Below are 17,756 nucleotides of genomic sequence, written 5' to 3' on the forward strand. Positions count from 1 at the left end.
ATGAAGATGAGTGACAGTGGTTATAAGCGCTCATTGTGCGCTTTCTAATCCATTCAGAATTTGTATGAATCTTGTTTTTTATGCTGCTATGAGGATTTCCAATGGCCACGTATACGCATCAAATTTTCGGTAATTAAATCCACATATGAAACACATATGAAATGCTTGAAAAAGCAATGATTGACATATTGATAACCATAGTATTGTTTGTTCCTGAATAAAGCAGCCTTTTTGACTGAAATGGTTGAATAGTCTGCTGACTGACTCACTCACTCTGGCCGCCATCTACTGACGTAATAATGTAACTGCACTAAAATCGTTGAAAAATCCCCACCAACACTAAAGGTGCATACACACTGGCGCTAGATGTGGGCGTGTCCAGCGACGCAACAAAGTTGAGAAAAGTTCAACTTTGGAGCGACTAATGGAAGCGACAGCCAATAGGAGAGAAGACGGGAGAGCTCACGTGATCCTTTCTCTCTCTCTCAGCTCCTGCAGTAACAGAAAGGTGGATGAAAGGCTAATTCTTGCTGTTAGAAATTTTCCAGTGCTTTATATGTCTCTTCCCACGTACAAGGACATTTTTAAGAAAAATACTGCGTGGAAAGGTGTAGCTATCTGAGATCGCGGGGATTTTATGGACCCAGACAGAATGGCATTTGCATTTTCGCCGCAGATAAACAGCCGCTATGGCAAACAGCACGCCTTGTTTCTCATTCATCTTTGATATAAAGCATTTTATGTACTGATTCCATTTATATTTAGTCTTTTCCCTCCAAAATGTTTGTTTTTAGTGGCAAGAAAAGAGATTCGCTGTCAACAGCAATGGAGTGGCATCCGTGAATGTCATTTATAAACGTTACTAGGCAACCAGTAGTGGGAACACCCACTAGCGACTTCACCGCCAGCCACTGGCGACCTGCAGCGATAAAGTCGCTGGCAGTGTGTACGCACCTTAAAGGTGCGTGCACACTGCCAGCGACTCAATACCATTAATTTTCAATGCGAGCACAGCGACTTCCGGCGACACGAGCTGTCGCGACCGTTGGCGCTAGATGTGGGCGTGTCCAGCGACGCGACAAAGTTGAGAAAAGTTCAACTTTGGAGCGACTAACGGAAGCGACAGCCAATAGGAGAGACGACGGGAGAGCTCACGTGATCCTTCTCTCTCTCTCGCTCTCTCAGCTCCTGCAGTAACGGAAAGATGGATGAAAGGCTAATTCTTGCTGTTAGAAATTTTCCAGTGCTCTGTGATATGTCTCTTCCCACGTACAATGACATTTTTAAGAAAAATACTGCGTGGAAAGGTGTATCTGAGATCGCGGGGATTTTATGTACCCAGACAGAATGGCATTTGCATTTTCGCCGCAGATAAACAGCCGCTCTGGCAAACAGCACGCCTGGTTTCTCATTCATCTTTGATATAAAGCATTTTATGTACTGATTCCATTTATATTTAGTCTTTTCCCTCCAAAATGTTTGTTTTTAGTGGCAAGAAAAGAGATTCGCTGTCAACAGCAATGGAATGACATCTGTGAATGTCATTTATAAACGTTACTAGGCAACCAGTAGTGGGAACACCCACTAGCGACTTCACCGCCAGCCACTGGCGACCTGCAGCGATAAAGTCGCTGGCAGTGTGTACGCACCTTTAAGCTGCGTTCACACTGCCAGCGACATGCCGCCAACACGAGCGGCAGCGACCGTTGGCGACCGGATGTGGGTGTGTCCAGCGACGCCACAAAGTTGAGAAATGTTTGACGTTATGCAAATTAAGTGCGACTTTCGGAAGCGTCAGCCAATATGAGAGAAGATGGTAGGGCTCACGTGATCCATATATTTGAATAATAATATTAATTGTAAAGAAACAGTGCTGTTTAGACTCTCCATACACCACTAGCGACTTAACTACCAGCCACTGGCAACATGCTGGGACAAAGTAGCTGGCAGCGTAAACACAGCTTAACACACAGACTGATAGCCTGTCTTGTCACAATTTATATTTTTAATATCAAATAATCTAGTTTCATGTATTTAAACAAGTCTTTTGGGACAAGCATTATTATCACAAAGTGTCACATCAATTATCCAGTTGTTTTTAGGGTAGTAAATAATACATTGGTAAATAATGCTATAATTATTCTGTTGGATGTACAGTCTCTTCTGCTCAACAAGCCTGCATTGATTTGATCCAAAATACAGTAAAAACAGTAATATTGTGAAATCTCAGTGAGTCTGGAAGCCATCTGATTTTGACTGTTGTTGAGACATTTCAATGTATTTTGAAGTCACAATCCAGTATTACTTGGAGTAAGTCAGTTAAAAGAAAAATAGTAGCTTATTTCTCTTTGTTATATAACATTGGAATGAAAATTTATATATATTTGTATTCTATATTAACACAAAAGCCTGTTCTTTTATGTAAGCCTGTTTTAGTATACAGTTATGCATATTATGATCAAATAAATATATTGTATATTTTGTATTAATTGTATATTGCGAGACACAAATCAACACACACCACCACCACAACCACCAAAAAAAAGTCTTATGGTGGGGACCCCCCCATAACACTTGATTCAATTCGAGCACTGGTGAAGAGTAAAGCCTGAATTTACTGTGTGCAAAACGAAAGCCTGTCAAATAGTCACTAGTCAGCTAATGCAGACTGCACCATATGTAGACTTTTGGTGTGGACAGATAATATGAATAATGCAGTTTGTTTTTCACTTATTTTTTGTGACAATAGGAACTGAAATGCATTTGATTCAAAACTTTAATAAGTAAACAGCAGCAGACAGAGATATTTATTTCATTTTCAAATTTTTTGTTCAAAAAGTAAACCATTTCTGAAGTTAAGCTGAAGAAAATCAATATTGAAGAATGTATTAGGAAGGACAAATCTTACCACAGTTCAAATAATAAAACGCTGCTGAACTGACAGTGGAAATTTGATAAAATAGCCCACATTAGGCCATATATTCAGACGGCCACAAAAATTCACTGTGGCAGGGCGGAGGGCGGGACCGGGTGCGTAGGATCATGACCCGGCCCCGCCCTCCGCCCTGCCACATTCACCAACCAGTTCTTCACATTTTTTGGGTTGCTCAGACTTTTCATCAAAATAATAATAGTGACTCTTTCAAGAGTCACTATTAGAGTGCAATAATAGCTACTATTTCACAATTTGTCAAATAAAATTGTTTCACCAAAAATAAAATCGAAGAATAAACATACTTAACTTCCTCAGTTTTCATTGGAATGAAAACAGCTGTCTCGTGGGAACAAAATACATTATTTACTGTACGTTTTTAAAATAAATATTCTAAAATAGCATTTAATTCACAAAAACCTATGAGATATATTTAGAAGATATATTTGATCTCACATGTACATGTTTTACTCTTTTGCAACACAAAATTCAAGCAAAAGTTTAAATAGTAAGTTTGTTGTCAGTGTGTTGACACTTGTCAACATGGTTCTTCAATATCCATTTATAAATCATCCATATTTTATTCAGTTAAAACAAATATTGGCTTGGATGTTGTTCTTGTTGTCTTTTTTTAAATATATAATATAATCTATTATAATCTGGTTTAATCTATGTACCAATGAACCAACATGCACTTAAAATAAAAACCTATAGAATTTAAAATTGTTCTCAATTTTAGCATACAATGTAGGTTAAGAATATCAGGTAAAGTCTACCTAATATAACTATGATCGTAAATTTACCTTTGTAATATAGACAAAGTTTACTTTTAAAATTGGGTAAAATTAACCTGAAAAAATTTATTTTTTTATACTTTTTATTTTTATTATGCTTATTTCAGATTTTTTTGTCTACACTTAACTAAATATTTTTCATATACTCACAGGAAACACAAAAGTAATTGTTAATAATTTTTATTTACCAACATGTGCAAATGTTTACAGTACAGTGTTACAGCCCAATACAGTAACACATTACAGTACATAAAATAAATTCTGATCTGGCATCCAGTTCTAAAAAAAAATTATAATAATAATAAAAATCCTATTAACAGTGCACAAGCTTGTTGCTGCGTTTAATCAGTTGCCTACTTCATTGTCCTCAAAATGATAGTAAACATTATTCCTAATATTTTCAAAAGAAAGACTTAAAATATTTCCACATCACATGGTGCATAACAGCTAATTCTGTGTTCGGAGGTCAATTGGACCTGGCAGATCACACTCAGACACATTGCACTTTTTCATTATACATGCGATTAATTGTTATACATGTAATTCTGCTTAAATTTAGGTTTCAATTTGTTAATAATTTGTGTTAAAATGTGTAGTTGATATTAAATGTATAAGTGTCTGCTCATATTATTACACATTAAAGAAAATTACAGTTGTACTTTTTCAAAATTAATTTGTCACCCTATACATTTTTAGAGGCTTAAATATGATTAAAAGTGTTGTAAACCAAATATAAAATAAAACAACTGGGGTACGACACATGAGCCAGGGCTGGACTGGTAATCTGGCATACCGGCATTTTCCCGGTGGGCCGATACACTTTGGGACTGATCAGGGGCGGACTGGCCATCTGGAGAACCAAGCAGGCCAGTGGGTCGACAGCGAAATGTGCCTAATTGGCCGCGATGAGCTAAAATAAGCTGCCGCGTTATGCATAACGGACAACAAAACGGTGCTACGATAAGCAGAAAAGGACAGCGAGGACAGTTTTGGGCCAGTTGCCATGTAAAATCCCGGGCCGATTTTTCTTCCCAGTCCAGCCCTGATGTCAGCCCACAGTGTCATAGAAGCACTACAAAATGATGTGGTTGCTTCAGAATTTGAGTTTTTCATGTCACATGCTTTTTATGACACTATTGGTTAGGTTTAAGGTGTTGATTTAAATCTTGATATTTCACTTCTAAACTGCCCTGAGATGTGTAATGAACCACACAATTTTATTTTGCAAACCGCTTGTTTGGTGCCCACCAAGGTTTGGATGGGCATTCAGCATTCAGACTTGTTCAAATGAACCGTACTAACAGAGCACCAGAGTTCGTTTTAATCGATCCAAACCCGCCAAGTGTTAACACACCCTTGGCATGCTTGTCGGTTCAAGGCAGGCTGGTTTGTGCATTTCTGTAACTGCTGATCTCCTTGAATTTTCACGCACAACAGTCTCTAAAGTTTACTCAAAATGGTGCCAAAAACAAAAAACAAAACTGGTTTGAACTGACAGAAAGGCAACGGTAACTCAGATAATCACTCTGTACATTGTAGTGAGAAGAATAGCATCTCATAATGCACAATATGTCAAACCTTGAGGTGGATGGGCTACAACAGCATAGTGTTCCTTATAAAGTCCTCAGTGAGTGTATAAACAAACCAGGCTTGTTATATTTTTTTCTTTCAATGTGCAAAATATTACATATAATCGGACTATTGAAAATGTATTTGCATGACTAGGCAGCCTTCCACATGTGATGTAACTTCGGAGCAGGATAATTGGTAAAGAAGGGAATGTGTTTCACCATCTGTGCCTCTGAATCTCTCTTTATTTTTCTTCATCTGTTCTCCTCTTCAACAGACTGCTGAGATCACTGAGAATTTATGACAATGGCTTTCATTTAGCCTTTAATGACAAAACCTGAAATCAGGCAGATGGGCCAAAGGGTACTGATAATTCTGTGATATATACAAAAAATATGAAAGATTCAGCTGCACCATCACTTTTTTTATCATGAATTTACGGAAACATAGATAAAAAGGTAACTGAACCCTTATTATATCTTGAGACCTCAGAGAGAGTTTCATTTTAATTACTAATTTAGTCGGTTCAAAAGTAAGACATCCACTTTTCACTTATCCAGGATAGTTTTTGTGTGCAGACTTACAGGAGTGATGTTTACTAACATTCAAGAGTAATGAAAAATAAATATTAGTTCATAGTTTTTACATCTATGAACTTAATGTTTTTCTTATTGCCATGGGAAAATTAAATTGTTCTATAAATACATCAAAGACTGACTCTTTGTCCCCAGTCCAGCAGTTTGTATTGATTCAGAACAAAATATCTTAATCAAATACTCATACATAAGCATGCCTTCAATTAAATCGACTACTGGAAAGCAGTTAAAACATTTGGAAACAAAATTGGTGGCTAAAACTGTTTTGGTTGCCCTGGATCTATATAAATGACTAAATATGTGTATGGTGTAGAATTGCCTAATTGCTTTAATTTCATTGTTTGAAAGGGAAAAAAGTGTTTCATCTCTTACACAGAGTTTGTGACAAATTGATTGAGAATGTGGGTTTCATTCTCCAGCTTGAGTTGACAGTGTAGTTGACAAAACAGGCCAATACGATTTAGTATAATCATCTTCATGTCTCTTCTGGTCAGCTTCCAGAACGCCACATGTCCTACAACCACCAGATGGTGATATAAAGCTGTGGAAACTGAAGAGTATGTAGGCGAGCTGTATTTTTGTTGCTGCAGGGATCATTTAGTTAACTGTTAGGTTGCCCGATTCTTCTGCCCTAAAATTCATTGTTCAAGAACCTGTATATCATCTGTTATTGTACACATTTACAAGTTGAATGACTAGACATATTCCTCTCTTATTTAAATGTGCACATATTGCAATATCATATGTTCAAAAAGGGAAATGCATACTTTAAACAAGCATCAGTTATAGTTTAATTAGTCATCTGTCCTGTCTTTGCTAACCCTGAAATACACGTTGACCCACTTGATTTGTGAAATCAGTAACCTGGTTTTGTAACATTCTGACATTACTCGTGACTTGGAATAAACACATTGATGAAATCATGGTTGATTCAGTTCCCCAGTTTTCCTTTGTAATACCCATCCAAAGCCCAAATTAACTGTCCTAACATTAAAAAAAAAAAAAAAAAACACATTCATAATTAAAGAAGGCATGTTTCTCTGCCTGTAATATGAGTCAGGGTTAATTTTCCCATTAATGCCTAGTGTTGGACCACATAGCTGACCGTCCCTCTGGTGTCCATATATCAAGCACGCGATTGGCCAGCAATAAGGGCAATATTTACCTCAACTGGCATCCTGTCTGGCTCAATGGCCGTGCTTTGATTTCAAGTAGCCCCCTTGATCCAGCCGTTTTTATTTTGGACGTTCATGTTAATTGGATATCTGAAGAGTGCATAAATAGGATTTATGAAGAGTTCATTCAGTCCATAGTGGCATGTGGATAGACTTAGTTTACAGTATCAATATCCTAAAGCCCTGGGGCACTTGTAGACCTTTAGTTTCCAGACCGAAACATGTGCCTACAGACAAGTAAAAGAGCTAGAAGAAGGACTACTACGGCATAGTCTGTTTAGGTGCATTTTTTAGGTGCATTAAGTAGTTTTTATTTATATATGGCAGTAATTTTGGACTTATATTGAAATCTTGGGATGTGGATGCAGCATCATGCAAAAGCAGCGGAGGGCCTTGCATTTACAGTCTAGGCCTTCAGTGTGATTAATGCCATTAAGAAAACATAGTTTCACAATGACAAAGACATCCTATGCCTTTGGGCATCATACATTATGTCGCAGCTAACTAATAATACCAACTGACATTTTAAAAACACATCCATGCACGAAAGCAGAACTTAAAATGACACTTAATGCTCAAGCAAGTCTAATTTTAACTGCAGCATGACTGTTTGTAAAATTAACGTCTCCCGAACAGACATTCAAAAATCATAATTTTTCATATGAATCATATTAGGTCTATAATACCTGGAAAAATCTATCTAATAATATTTTTGATTGAAATGTTGCTTGCAATAAATTTCATTTCGTCAGTGTACACAGTTATGCTGAGTTCCATTCAAGTTGGATGTGGGATAATCCTGCAGTACTTGATATCTCCAACCATAAATGCATTCCATTCCCCGATATTCAGAAGATGACGTGTAAGGAAACAAAACTGCAACTCTCCCGTTAGCTTAGCAGGGGGTTGACTCTCATTAGAGATGTCTCCTAGCAACACAACAGATAAACAATGCTGCAGCGCTAGAATGTGTGCTTCAGGTGTACAATTATCAAAAGAGATTATAATGTTTTATACTCCTGTTTCTGCAGGCGTTTGTTAAACGAGCTTTAATATGTTATGTGGAAACAAACTCATTTATCGATATTACTTAATAAAGTGAATGTTTATCACTTACTTTGTATATCTCCCTGAGTTTCTACATGTTTGTGTGACTTCATGCCCAGCATCTCAGTGAAATCGGAGTTGAGAATTTCGGCACGAGCCTAAAAGCTGTAATTCTGCCTTAAAGATGCATTCCAAAGCACTTTTTATTACTTGAAGTGAAAATCCTGTTTAATAAATTAAGCAATCACACGGTCATGCTGAACATCTCCTGTTTTTAAATCAATAAGAATCTCTTTCTCAATGGTGATGTGGCAGTGTCAGCCGACTCGTCAGCTAGATTCACTCTTCACTTTCCGATTACATACATCACTTAAAGCGTGATTGCATCACACAAGGACAGCTAGAAGGCCTGGACATATACTAAAGATCACACCCACCAAGAACAAATACAAAATCTGATTGGCTGATGAATTGCTCTTTCATTTGCACTGCTGAGGGATTCTGTAGAAATTCTGAAAGCCTGAAGGAGTGGAGCGCAGAGTCATGAGCTGCTTCGGGCATGCCATTTGTGAAACAGTTGTTACACTTTGCATGTAAGCATCAAGGAATAAATTCTGACTGGATAAACGTTTCTTGTACTTGCTTGTTTTGATTGTTGGAGGGTTATTAATATCAATAAAAATGTATGGGCCAAATTTTCTTCTCTCCGCATTTTCCATAGCAACAGAAAGGTGGCACATTCAAACAATTCTTTCATACTTTCAGAAAGCAGAATCTACTATTTTATTAAAGTGCACCTATTATGGAATTTTGAATATTACCTTTCATGTAGTGTGTAACATAGATTTAAGTGAACAAAAACATCCTGCAAAGTTTTATATATGAAAGTTCACCGTAAAAAAAGTTATTGTCTCTCAAAAGTAGGAGTCGACTCTGAGTCAATTTAATGAATCGTTTTTCCAATGAGTCATTTTCCTTTTCGTTGTGACGTCAAGACGAAAAATTATCAAATTGGCCGCGCTCACTCATTGCGCGCGCAGACACCAGGGAAAACTTGAAAATATCATGTCGACAACAAGACGCTGTGTTCTGAAGTGCATATCAAAAGCAACCTTTTTTTCACTGCCCAGGGACGAGCATGTGAAGAATCAGTGGCTAGAGTTTATATTTACAACTATACCACACAAGAATAGCCCGAACCTTGTGCTGTGTTCACGTCATTTTAATGACGATTGCTTTACGAACATGAATGTTTTCAAGTGTGGATTCGCGAGCCGGTTGATACTGAAGGAAGGTTCAGTACCAAGTTTATTTGGATCAGCTTTGTCCTCCGAATCACAACCTGTAAGTATTATTAATAATTGTTGCTTTTATATGTTTTTTAGCATGCTTAATAAGTATTTGTGTGTGTTGTGTAAGTTACGCTCAGCGCAGCTTCTAGGTCTCCAATGTCAATTTTTTTTAAATATGTGAAATGTTTGTCGATGTTATTGGAGTTGTCATAAAGAATAGAGCAATAACTTGTAGTAATGCAGTGCTTTACCAATATGTTTAAGCATTGGGCTAACGCAAACAATAACTGATTGGGTGTTTACCACCGAACTTTGGGCTATGATCGCTAACATAAATCAACTCAAATTCCTTCTCTGATTTTGATTTTTTTACTACAAAGCGGTGATGGGCGTTCCGTTTCCGACAATCTCTGCACAGAGTATACCAATCACAACTGACTGGGTCATCTGACCAATCACCGCAGATTAGCGTCATGCAAAGGAGGGGTTTGGAAAAATTAGTCGTTGAACGAATCATTTGGGAGTCGGTGAGCAAATCAGGTAAACATAAATGCTTATAATAAGACAACAAAAGTGTTTTTTGTCTGTTGGGGACTCCCAAAACAATATTAGGAACAGTTTAAATGCCATAATAGGTGCCCTTTAATACATTTTTTAGAAAAAATATTCTGGGTGGGCCTGGGTTTAATTACACATCCTTGGATATGCCACTGCTCTGAGTTTCAAATGGAAGTAACAATTCTCTCAGAGGATGTGTTCAGCTCTTCCAAAAACATGCAACTCACTATGTTTTAATAAATAAATACTATGCAGGTTTTCTCCCTATATATATATATATATATATATATATATATATATATATATATATATACACACACACACACACACAGACACACACACACAGACACACACACACACACACACACACAGATGTTGTGTTTCCATGTTTTATGGGGACTTTCCATAGACATAATGGTTTTTATACTGTACAAACTTTATATTCTATCCCCTAAACCTAACCCTACCCCTAAACCTAACCCTCACAGAAAACTTTCTGCATTTTTAAATTTTCAAAAAACATAATTTAGTATGATTTATAAGCTGTTTTCCTCATGGGGACCAACAAAATGTCCCCACAAGGTCAAAAATTTCGGGTTTTACTATCCTTATGGGGACATTTGGTCCCCACAAAGTGATAAATACACGCTCACACACACACACACACACACACACACACACACACACACACACACACACACACACACATGTTGTGTTTCCATGTTTTATGGGGACTTTCCATAGACATAATGGTTTTTATACTGTACAAACTTTATATTCTATCCCCTAAACCTAACCCTACCCCTAAACCTAACCCTCACAGAAAACATTCTGCATTTTTATATTTTCAAAAAACATAATTTAGTGTGATTTATAAGCTGTTTTCCTCATGGGGACCAACAAAATGTCCCCACAAGGTCAAAAATTTCGGGTTTTACTATCCTTATGGGGACATTTGGTCCCCACAAAGTGATAAATACACGCTCACACACACACACACACACACACACACACACACACACACACACACACACACACACACACACACACACAGACACAGACACACACACACACACACACACACACACACACACACACACACACACACACACACACATACACATGTTGGTCTACCTATCATTATGAGGACTTTCCATAGACATAATGACTTTTATACTGTATAAACTATAGATTCTATCCTCTAAACCTAACACAACCCCTAAACCTAATCATCACAGAAAACTTTCTGCATTTTTACATTTTCAATAAAACATTGTTTAGTATGATTTTTAAGCGATTTGAATTATGGGGACACTAGAAATGTCCTCATAAATCACATTTATAGCATAATACCCTTGTAATTACTAATTTGTAACTTACAAAATTGTCCTCGTAAATCACAAAAACACGCACACACATACACATACACACACACACACACAGACAGACAGACAGACAGACAGACAGACACACACACACACACACCTATATACACACCACATATGTATATCCCAGACAATACAACTGTGTGATGAAATGAGAAGAAACAGCGCTGAATTTAGGAAAACAGGCCGTAGTTGTTTTTCAGCCAGTATTTGCTGTGCATAAGAGAGCATGAAAAGAGTAACAGGGCTGGGATTCCAGATCCTGACAGTCTGGCCATACTTTCTGTTCTCTGCAGGGAGGTAAGATGATACCTTGGGTGGTGTGTGGGACTTCACTGCAAATTTAGTAGTCTTCTGCAGCTGCCAACATGCAGCAGGGATATTCAGGTATTCGTAGTGGTGCCTCTGCATGGAAACCTGCCACTGTGAAAACCAGTGCCAGAACTTACCTTGCCCAAATCAGGCATTGTCAACATCCTGTAAATGTGCAGTCAAATATGCAATGAGATAATCTCATAAACAAGAAAAACTATTATTTCAAATTATCATGGTATGTCAACGTCAAGTTCGCATAAGGTTTGAGAATTTTTACACTACAAAAAATAATATTTCATTAAAATGTTAATAAATTTCTTATCCTCTTTTCCACAAGAAACGTCTAAACATCCATTAAAATTGAGAGATAAAATTGCATGAGATATTAAGATTATATTACATATTAGATATTAAATATTGATTTAGAAATCTTAAATTATGTTTATTTTCATATTCCATTGGGATTTGTTTCCTGTTTTATAATTGTCCACCTCACTCAATTTTATTTATTTATTTGCCTGAATTAATTTTTTTACTTAAATCTCCTCAACACGAGGATAAATAAATGATGGCGGAATAAGACTGACATGTCTTACTTGGTTGTGAAGCTGAAGGTTTAGAGAAATTTGTTTTACACGGATCTGATTGAACTGAGAAAAGCACAAAGAGTGCATGCAGAACGTTGAAAGCAGAGAAATAAAGAGCCTTACTTGAATGCATCACTGCTCCCTTTCTCCTCCCTTCCATCTCTGAGCTTGAACTCGTTACACAAATACTGTCCTGTTAAATGTACATTTCCCAGGTGTATTGATTCAGTAATGCACTGTAGATTTACACAAGATGGGATAAATGCTTCCTGACGGCCAAAATTCCTGACATCAAACAGCTTCGATTTTTCAAATGGTTGAGTGAATGTGTGCTTTTTCACAACAAATTGCCTTTACCACAAACATAGAGAAAATATTTTCCATTTGGATTTTCTCAGAGCACCATTGGACTTGTCTTTAGACTTAACAACTCCTTAGGAGTATGATTTCAGATGAGTTGTTAATGCTATTTTCAAATTCTTAACATTTATACATTTGGCATGTTTTTATCCAAAGCATTTATGCCTAAAATCTCAATTATTTTCCCCCAAGGATGAAATAAGGTCATACAGGTCTGGAACTATATGAGGGTGAGTAAATTATGACAATATTAATTTTTATTTAAATTATCTGTTTAAATCAAATTATATACATTTGTAATATTTCTAATTAATTTCTCACCTATCTGTGAATCAGTTGAGTAGTTTTTAGCTGGCCACCAAGACTGAAGCCTGACCACCCCACACGCAATTGCCATTTTTGAGCACAAGACTTAACATGTACTGCCTGAAAATTTCTGTGCCACCACAGACTGATCGCTGGCCCCGGCCACCCCTGTGAAAAACTCCTGGCTCCACCCCTGGTTTTTAGTTACCAGGCAGCCACATGATTAATAAAACTTATATTAATATTGGCCTATATCCTGAGTTCACAACATTATGTATTGTATAGGGTGGTTATATGTCTCAAACCCTCCAGCACATAGTTCTAGGAGTCATGTCGGCCACACACTAATCTGAAAAAGATCCAGCTGTTGTCTGAGTGATTCCAGAATCCCTCTTGAAGTACTTTTCAGAATTTCAGACACATTAAGACAAATAAATCCATAGCAGATTCATAAAAATGCCACCAACATGCCAATAACCCCTGAGGCTGCACGCTAAGCATTGAGATTCAACTCGAGCATCAGTTCATCTGCTGTTGCTTTTTTATGGGGATCCAGGCACTGAGTCACTCTTTGGCTTACTGCTGATGACTAAAGAGAGACAGTGACATGACATCATCTTCATATTTCATACAGAAAGCAAAGTGACAGTTAGGGAAGAAGCTTGAAGAGCTCCAGTCCAATAGATGAGGTTCAGAGTCAGAATTTACAAGTTTCTGACTGTTCTCATCTGCCTGGCAGGCAAACTATGAAAATAACACACTTCAGGCTATTTAAAAAATTGTGATTTCAAGCAGGAACTTTTACACTTTTCATTACAATTAATAGAATACGTTGGATGTTAAACTGATAACAAAAAATTAACAATCCTTTATCACACAGTAAATCCAACAAAGTTAACAGAGCTCAACAAATTTGAGGCATCAGTTACATAACATTTCTAAGTTAATAAACTCCCAAGTTTAAGTTAATAGAACAGATTTTTATTGTGTACAACACATGCATGTTAGTTGTTCATAACTTGAAATATTCAGTAACCTAACTTACAATTTAATAGCACTTTTCTTAAAAAAAAAATATTTGGCTGAATTGAAAATTAAAACGTAAGCTCAACTTAAATACTTCAAGTAGAGGGAACCTAACTAGCTACTACAGTGAATTCTAGCATGATAAATGCATGGAAACCCTATACTTTGTTTAGTAAAACAATATACTGTAGAGCAGTCTTTAATTAGGGATGGGCAGATCGATACTAAAGTATCGATACTTCCGATGTGGTATCAAGAATATAGATCCTCGCATAAAAATATCGATTCTGAAGTTGTTTTGAACTACTGATATTATTATTTAGATAACATGAATATTAATGCATCTCATAAGCTTCGAAGAGGAAACAAATTATTAAATGTGCGAATTGTTGCATGACACCGGAACTATTTTTTCTTCAGCTCATCTTGACCCGCAGAAATGCTAAAATACACTATCAGTCACAGACAGTGCTCACCCTTTCAGTCACAGTGCTCATTCAAGTAGGTAGCAGTGCTTTCCTGAGGCAATGACAGAAAAACAGCATCTGGAGTTATTGACACTAAGTAATGATGAACCTTGACATGACATGTATTATAATGGGCTTTTGTGACCATTTTTACAGGCTTATTTAAACTCAGAGTTGTTAAAACTTTGATAATGATCTTTAATCATTGTTAATAAACAATACCTTTATGAAAACTACTCATTGATTTACTGTAGTAATATTGTATTAACCACGACTATAAAAACCATGTTTGTTTTGTTTTTTTGGCAGTAATGTTTTGATACAGTTAACTGTGGTTTTACTACAGCATTACTGTAGTATCCATATGGTAACTTGATTTCAGTAATAGTAGCCATATAATAATATCCATGGTTAATTTTGTGGTTTTATATGTTGCTTATACTTACTCATTTTTAAAAGGTAAGCAAAGCAGTCTTATAATTTTCTGCTTAGGCTTATAAATATATATAAAAAATGTAAGTAATAATTTAAGTTATTCATTTTATACAAAGAATTCAAAAAAATGTAACTTAATAGAGGTATTGGTATTGGTGATACTGGTCTAAAAGTACTTGGTTTCAGATAGCAAAGAATATAAGTGGTATCGACCATCACAATCTTGAATTGTACCAGTTCTCAACCTAAGCTCAAGCTCCACTATTCACCATAATGGTAATCCTCAAAAACTTTAACATAACAGAAACTCCTTTAAAGAACACAACAAAACATCCAACACTAACGTCTAGGTTACGTATGTAACCTCCGTTCCCCAATGGAGGGAACGAGACGTTGTGTCAGAGAAGCGACACTAGGAGTCTCTCTTGAGCGCCGATATTCACCTCTGAACTATGAAAAAAGGCCAATGAGAGTTGGCAACCAGTATTTGCATGTCCCGCCCCGGACATACGGGTATTTAAGCGGCGCAAATACGGGAGTTCATTCAGGATTTTTCTGAGGAGCCGGAAATGGTCCGGCCACAACAGGGGCTCGGCTCAGCGACGTGGCAGGGGAGACACAACTTAGGCGTAGGAGATACGTAACCTAGACGTTCCCCTTCTGTCGCTCTCTCCACGTTGTGTCAGAGAAGCGACACTAGGGGTCCACTTAAAAAGAGCCATGCGCTGAGCCGTGTACATGATACAGGAGCGAGCAGGTATTCCTACGTGCAGAACGACCAACTGTATCAGGCTGCACGTACCCTTCCCCAATGCCCCATTTAAGCCATCAGGATTCCTTATCGTTACCCTGGAGGGGGGAACAAGGTGACGGCCGCCAACACGGGAACGGGCCAGCCTGGCTGGGCCTCTTTTCTCTCTATGTTTCTCGCATAGAGCAACTACGGCCGGGGCCCTTACACGCATTGAGGGAAGGGGGTCTTAGCCCTTATTAGGGCGGAGAAGACCCTGCGGAGGCCACACCTACCCGGGAGGGGAGGCAAATTTTGAGTGGCAAATACATCGCATGGCCTATACTTAGGTCTTATGCGGAACAGTAGTGCGGTGGTAGATCCAGTCTCGCAGAGGGGGGAAGCATACAGCACGGCACCTGAGGCAGCTGTAACTGCCTAAGGAAAACACGGAGTCAACTCTTGTGAGGGGACAGAACCATGGTTTTACACACAGGGGGAGTCCGAACAGGAGGCCTTACCTGTGGGGCACCTATACCTGTACACGGTAGCTAGTGGTACCCGCAGTGGTTTGGGTCGGCGAGTTCCTCCACAGAACTGCGACCCACGAGGGCTAGGGAGGAGTCAACCAGTGTCCCAAACCTGGGATCTCCTGGGAAAGAAGGCGCACTGTTTCCCCTGGTTAGGGGGAAGGGCGCTGGGTGCAAGCGATTCACCCGGTCAGATTGTGGACGTGCCACCGAGTTCTACGGGCTCGGTACCTGAGAGAACACGGGACGATACTGACTCAACTCAGAGATTGTAGAATCTCGCAAAAGTGTTAGGTGTTGCCCAGCCCGCTGCTCTACAAATGTCTGCTAGGGCAATGCCCCTAGCCAGTGCCCACGAGGACACAACACTCCTGGTGGAGTGGGCTCGGACCAGCAAGGGGGGCACGGCCTGGGTGTGATAAGCCAGGGAAATGGCGTCGACAACCCAGTGGGCGAGTCTCTGCTTGGAGACAGCATTCCTTTCTGCTGTCCCCAAAGCAGATGAAGAGCTGCTCAGAGCGCCTGGTGCTCTGTGTGCAGTCCAGGTAAATACGTAAGGCACGCACTGGACACAGCAGTGAAAGGGCTGGGTCTGCCTCCTCCCGGGCAGCACTTGCAGGTTCACCACCTGATCCCTGAAGGGTGTGGTAGGAACCTTGGGCACGTAGCCCGGTCAGCGGTCTTAGGATCACGAAAGTGTCCGCCGGACTGAACTCCAGGCAAGCGTCGCTAACAGAGAACGCATGCAGGTCCCCGACCCTCTTGATGGAAGTGAGCTCGATCAGCAGGGCGGTCTTGAGAGAGAGGGCCCTGAGTCCAACTGAGTCAAGCGGCTCGAAGGGGGGTCTCCGGAGTCCCATAAGGACGACCGAGAGATCCCAGGAGGGAAACAGGTTAGGCCGGGAGGGAGTCATCCTCCAGGCACCTTTTAGGAACCTGACGATTAAGTCGTGCTTACCAAGAGACTTGCCGTCTACCGTGTCGTGGTGGGCCACGATAGCGGCAACATACACCTTGAGGGTGGAGGGGGACAGCCTCCTCTCCAGCCTCTCCTGAAGAAACACGAGCACTGACCTAACTGCGCACTTCTGCGGGTCTTCGGCTCGGGAAGAACACCAGGAAGAAGGTCCTTCCTCAGGGGAATTCGCCAGGGAGGGGCTGTCATGAGGAGCGTGAGATCCGAAAACCACGTCCGGTTGGGCCAGTAGGGGGCCACCAGAGTGACTTGCTCCTTGTCCTCCCTGACCTTGCATAGCACTTGTGCAAGAAGGCTCACTGGGGGAAAAGCGTACTTGCGCAGCCCCGCGGGCCAGCTGTGCACCAGAGCATCTGTCCCAAGGGGAGCCTCTGTGAGGGCATACCAGAGCGGACAGTGGGAGGTTTCCTGGGAGGCAAACAGGTCTACCTGGGCCTTGCCGAACCTGTCCCAAATCAGCTGGACCGATTGGGGGTGGAGCCTCCACTCTCCGCCGGGCAAGTTTTGTCTTGACAGCGCGTCCGCTATCACATTGAGGTTGCCGGGGATGTGAGTGGCGCGCAGTGACTCCAGTCGCTGCTGACTCCAAAGGAGGAGACGATGGGCGAGCTGTGACATGTAGAGGGAGCGTACTCCGCCTTGGCAGTTTATGTAGGCCACCACCGTGGTGCTGTCT

The sequence above is a fragment of the Xyrauchen texanus genome, chromosome 28, assembly GCF_025860055.1.
Source record: "Xyrauchen texanus isolate HMW12.3.18 chromosome 28, RBS_HiC_50CHRs, whole genome shotgun sequence".
Lineage (NCBI taxonomy): Eukaryota > Metazoa > Chordata > Actinopteri > Cypriniformes > Catostomidae > Xyrauchen > Xyrauchen texanus.